Raw genomic sequence first — 6,000 nt, forward strand, 5'->3', positions numbered from 1 at the left:
CCCGCTTTTCCCAAAATTCCCAAATTTCCAGGAATTTTCCATTGAAATGAATGGGACATTTTTCCAAGTTGCACAATTCCCCCATTTTTCAAGCTATTCAAACCATTCCACCCTTAGCACATTCCAAAATTCTGGAAATTCAAACTACCCTTTTTCCAAGTTCAAAAAAATTCCAGATTTTCCTGAAATTCCCTAATACCATTTACTACTTCAACATTTCTTGCCCAATTTAAACAATTCCAACACCAACCAATTCAGCTCATTCAGGACATTCTGGCTATTGATCATTTTCTAAAAAATTCCGCTTTTCCCAAAATTCCCAAATTTCCAGGAAGTTCCCATTGAAATAAATGGGGACATTTTTCCAAGTTGAACAATTCCCCCATTTTTCAACCTATTCAAACCATTCCACCATCAACACATTCCAACATTCTGGAAATTCAAACTACCCTTTTTCCAAGTTCAAAAAAATTCCCAAAATTCCCCTAATACCATTTACTACTTCAACATTTCTTGCCCAATTTAAACAATTACAACACCAACCAATTCAGCTCATTCAGGACATTCAGGCTATTATTCATTTTCTAAAAAATCCCGCTTTTCCCAAAATTCCCAAATTTCCAGGAAGTTTCTATTGAAATGAATGGGACAATTTTTCCAAGTTGCACAATTCCCCCATTTTTCAACCTATTCAAAGCATTCCACCCTTAGCACATTCCAACATTCTGGAAATTCAAACTACCCTTTTTCCAAGTTCAAAAAAATTCCAGATTTTCCCGAAATTCCCTAATACCATTTACTACTTCAACATTTCTTGCCCAATTTAAACAATTCCAACACCAACCAATTCAGCTCATTCAGGACATTCTGGCTATTAATCATTCTCTAAAAAATCCCGCTTTTCCCCAAATTCCCAAATTTCCAGGAAGTTCCCATTGAAATAAATGGGGACATTTTTCCAAGTTGCACAATTCCCACATTTTTCAACCTATTCAAACCATTCCAACATCAACACATTCCAACATTCTGGAAATTCAAACTACCCTTTTTCCAAGTTAAAAAAAATTCCAGAAATTCCCCTAATACCATTTACTACTTCAACATTTCTTGCCCAATTTAAACAATTCCAACAACAACCAATTCAGCTCATTCAGGACATTCAGGCTATTAATCATTTTCAAAAAATTCCGCTTTTCCCAAAATTCCCAAATTTCCAGGAAGTTCCAATTGAAATGAATGGGGACATTTTTCCAAGTTGCACAATTCCCCCATTTTTCAAGCTATTCAAAGCATTCCACCCTTAGCACATTCCAACATTCTGGAAATTCAAACTACCCTTTTTCCAAGTTCAAAAAAATTCCAGATTTTCCCGAAATTCCCTAATACCATTTACTACTTCAACATTTCTTGCCCAAATTAAACAATTCCAACACCAACCAATTCAGCTCACTCAGGACATTCAGGCTATTAATCATTTTCTAAAAAATCCCGCTTTTCCCAAAATTCCCAAATTTCCAGGAATTTTCCATTGAAATGAATGGGACATTTTTCCAAGTTGCACAATTCCCCCATTTTTCAAGCTATTCAAACCATTCCACCCTTAGCACATTCCAAAATTCTGGAAATTCAAACTACCCTTTTTCCAAGTTCAAAAAAATTCCAGATTTTCCTGAAATTCCCTAATACCATTTACTACTTCAACATTTCTTGCCCAATTTAAACAATTCCAACACCAACCAATTCAGCTCATTCAGGACATTCTGGCTATTGATCATTTTCTAAAAAATTCCGCTTTTCCCAAAATTCCCAAATTTCCAGGAAGTTCCCATTGAAATAAATGGGGACATTTTTCCAAGTTGAACAATTCCCCCATTTTTCAACCTATTCAAACCATTCCACCATCAACACATTCCAACATTCTGGAAATTCAAACTACCCTTTTTCCAAGTTCAAAAAAATTCCCAAAATTCCCCTAATACCATTTACTACTTCAACATTTCTTGCCCAATTTAAACAATTACAACACCAACCAATTCAGCTCATTCAGGACATTCTGGCTATTAATCATTCTCTAAAAAATCCCGCTTTTCCCCAAATTCCCAAATTTCCAGGAAGTTCCCATTGAAATAAATGGGGACATTTTTCCAAGTTGCACAATTCCCACATTTTTCAACCTATTCAAACCATTCCAACATCAACACATTCCAACATTCTGGAAATTCAAACTACCCTTTTTCCAAGTTAAAAAAAATTCCAGAAATTCCCCTAATACCATTTACTACTTCAACATTTCTTGCCCAATTTAAACAATTCCAACAACAACCAATTCAGCTCATTCAGGACATTCAGGCTATTAATCATTTTCAAAAAATTCCGCTTTTCCCAAAATTCCCAAATTTCCAGGAAGTTCCAATTGAAATGAATGGGGACATTTTTCCAAGTTGCACAATTCCCCCATTTTTCAAGCTATTCAAACCATTCCACCATCAACACATTCCAACATTCTGGAAATTCAAACTACCCTTTTTCCAAGTTCAAAAAAATTCCCAAAATTCCCCTAATACCATTTACTACTTCAACATTTCTTGCCCAATTTAAACAATTCCAACACCAACCAATTCAGCTCATTCAGGACATTCTGGCTATTGATCATTTTCTAAAAAATTCCGCTTTTCCCAAAATTCCCAAATTTCCAGGAAGTTCCCATTGAAATAAATGGGGACATTTTTCCAAGTTGAACAATTCCCCCATTTTTCAACCTATTCAAACCATTCCACCATCAACACATTCCAACATTCTGGAAATTCAAACTACCCTTTTTCCAAGTTCAAAAAAATTCCCAAAATTCCCCTAATACCATTTACTACTTCAACATTTCTTGCCCAATTTAAACAATTCCAACACCAACCAATTCAGCTCATTCAGGACATTCATGCTCCTAATCATTTTCAAAAAATCCCGCTTTTCCCAAATTTCCAGGAAGTTCCCATTGAAATGAATGGGGACATTTTTCCAAGTTGCACAATTCCCACATTTTTCAACCTATTCAAACCATTCCAACATCAACACATTCCAACATTCTGGACATTCAAACTACCCTTTTTCCAAGTTCAAAAAAATTCCAGATTTTCCCGAAATTCCCTAATACCATTTACTACTTCAACATTTCTTGCCCAATTTAAACAATTCCAACACCAACCAATTCAGCTCATTCAGGACATTCAGGCTATTAATCATTTTCAAAAAAATTCCACTTTTCCAAAAATTCCCAAATTTCCAGGAAGTTCCCATTGAAATGAATGGCACATTTTTCCAAGTTGCACAATCCCCACATTTTTCAAGCTATTCAAAGCATTCCAACATCAACACATTCCACTCATCCTGGAAATTCAAACTAACACTTTCCCAAGTTCCAAACCAAATTCCGATTTCCTGGAAATTCAAAATCTTCAACATTCAAACTATTCTCACATTAATACTACATTCTGTCAGCATTTCACTTCCACTTCAGCATTCACACACAATTCCTTCAGGAACGGCCTCTTCTAGTTATCTTGTTTTCTACATTTACATTCATTATTGATCATTTAAAAAAAAAGTAACAATAGACTACAGACTCTGATTACATTGAACACATTGTTTATTAAAAAAAACAACCAAATAATATCTTATAATAAATACAAATATTAGAGAAATAAAGAAGCCTACAATTTTTTGGTTGTGTTGTCCGCTCCATTTGGAGAATGGCGATATACGATATATATCTCCATATTTTTTCCGTAAAGTATTAACAAAACACAAAACAGTATGTTATTTATTTAAATTTTACTTTTATTATATATTGACCATAATAAATGTGGTATAAATGGTCTGTATTTGTCTTGTGATTTGTCTTAAATAATAACAATAGTAATAATATTTTTGACTGACAAAAAATTGCCAATAAGAAATTATTGGTATCGGTATCGGTATCGATGAAAATGCAAGAAAAGGTATCGGTATCGTATCGAATCCTAAAAGTGTGGTATCGCCCATCCCTAATACTTATTTCTTGCTGTGACCCGCCATTTTTGCTACATGCCGCCTCCGGAAATGACGTTTTGGGTGTTTCTCATTGGCTAAAAATGGTCTTAAGTCTTAGGCTACAGCGCCCCCAGTATGTTGGCATGCGTATGACACTCAGTGTATGCCTTTGCTCGGGGACAGTAATAGTATTTTAAATGCGCATGTGTGGCTGGAGATCCTGTTAAGACCTTAGTTTAAGCGGTGGCTCTTTGTTGTTAAGGCGGCCGCCTTAACAACAAAGCCATGCGGGAATCCCTGGATATTTAACAAAGTGCAAAGTCATAGGCTCACACAAGTTCAGTAAATAATTTAAATGTGGAGCACAGCATCATAGTTTTCACAGCTTTTTGCTTGTTAGAGGTAGAAAGCGTTTTCATGTTGAGTTCTAATTATTTTGTAAAGGCACAAAAAAACAGGTCGGGTATTGACAAACTGACATTTATGAATATAAAACTTAGCCAATAGTATAATGAGGTTGCAAAGGTAAAATTCATTAAACATTTTTTTAAAAAAAGGCTTTTTTTAAGCCTTTAAAAAAAAAAAAAAAAAGCATTCACAGTCTGTGGTGTCCTCAGGTGGTCAGGGAGAGCACATCTTTAAAACAAAGCACACATTTGTCATGAATATTGTGCAGGATGAAGCGACAGATGCCCTGCCATAATGGTGGAGTGCTTTCACCAGTCCAAAACAGGTGGTGAACGGTCTCTGCATGCATGGTACATAAGGTGCAACATGCATGGTACATACGGTGCAGGTAACATAAGGTGCAACATGCATGGTACATAAGGTGCAGGTAACATAAGGTGCAACATGCACGTTACACAAGGTGCAGGTAACATAAGGTGCAACATGCATGGTACATAAGGTGCAGGTAACATAAGGTGCAACATGCACGTTACACAAGGTGCAGGTAACATAAGGTGCAACATGCATGGTACATAAGGTGCAGGTAACATAAGGTGCAACATGCACGTTACACAAGGTGCAGGTAACATAAGGTGCAACATGCATGGTACATAAGGTGCAGGTAACATAAAGTGCAACATGCATGGTACATAAGGTGCAGGTAACATAAGGTGCATCATGAATGTTACATAAGGTGGAGGTAACATAAGGTGCATCATGCATGGTACATAAGGTGCAGGTAACATAAGGACAAGTGCTGCCCCCTAGCGGTCACACATGTAATAACATCTAATCGTAACTATTGTGACGTATTCCAAGCTTAAATTACGAAACATTTGTTCCTTTCTAGCAACAAATATTTAATGATGTTAAGCGTGACTCTACTATACAGCAAAAAAAACAAAAAAAAAAACAGTTAAAGTATTAAATAAGTCAAAATAATTTGCATATATAAAATACACTCCTCAAAAAACGCTTGCATAGGCCTGCTATATGCTATAGGCCTGCTTTCTGCTCCGCCGCTCCCAGTCTGTGGAACGCTCTCCCTGACCACCTGAGGGCACCACAGACTGTGGATGCTTAAAAAAACCCTTCTTTTTAAAAAAGCCTTTTTTTTTAGATATATGTGTGCTAGTTGTAGCTATTAGGCTGTTTTTATTTTTATTTTTTTTACTATTTATTTTACTTGTTGGGGGCAGCTATTTGTGGTTCTAGCGTGGTTGGTGTTTTTTTATTTATTTTTTAAAATGCACTTTGAAGTTGTTTGCTCAATGTAAAGTCCTTTTACAAATAAAAAATATATATAAAAATCTATGTTAGCTTCGAACAACATCTCAGGTAAATAACATAAAAACCATCAAAAGATATATCATGTATGTTACCTTATTAGCCGCGCGTACAAGAGAGGAGTCAAATATCTTCTTCCGATTGTTACACCGGAAACCGTGTTGCATGCTGGGCTGTGTAGTTGTTATATTCCCTAGCTCGTAACATCACAATGGCCGTGTTGCATGCTGGGTAGTGTAGTTC

Source organism: Entelurus aequoreus, linkage group LG23, assembly GCF_033978785.1.
Source record: "Entelurus aequoreus isolate RoL-2023_Sb linkage group LG23, RoL_Eaeq_v1.1, whole genome shotgun sequence".
In the NCBI taxonomy this organism is placed as follows: domain Eukaryota; kingdom Metazoa; phylum Chordata; class Actinopteri; order Syngnathiformes; family Syngnathidae; genus Entelurus; species Entelurus aequoreus.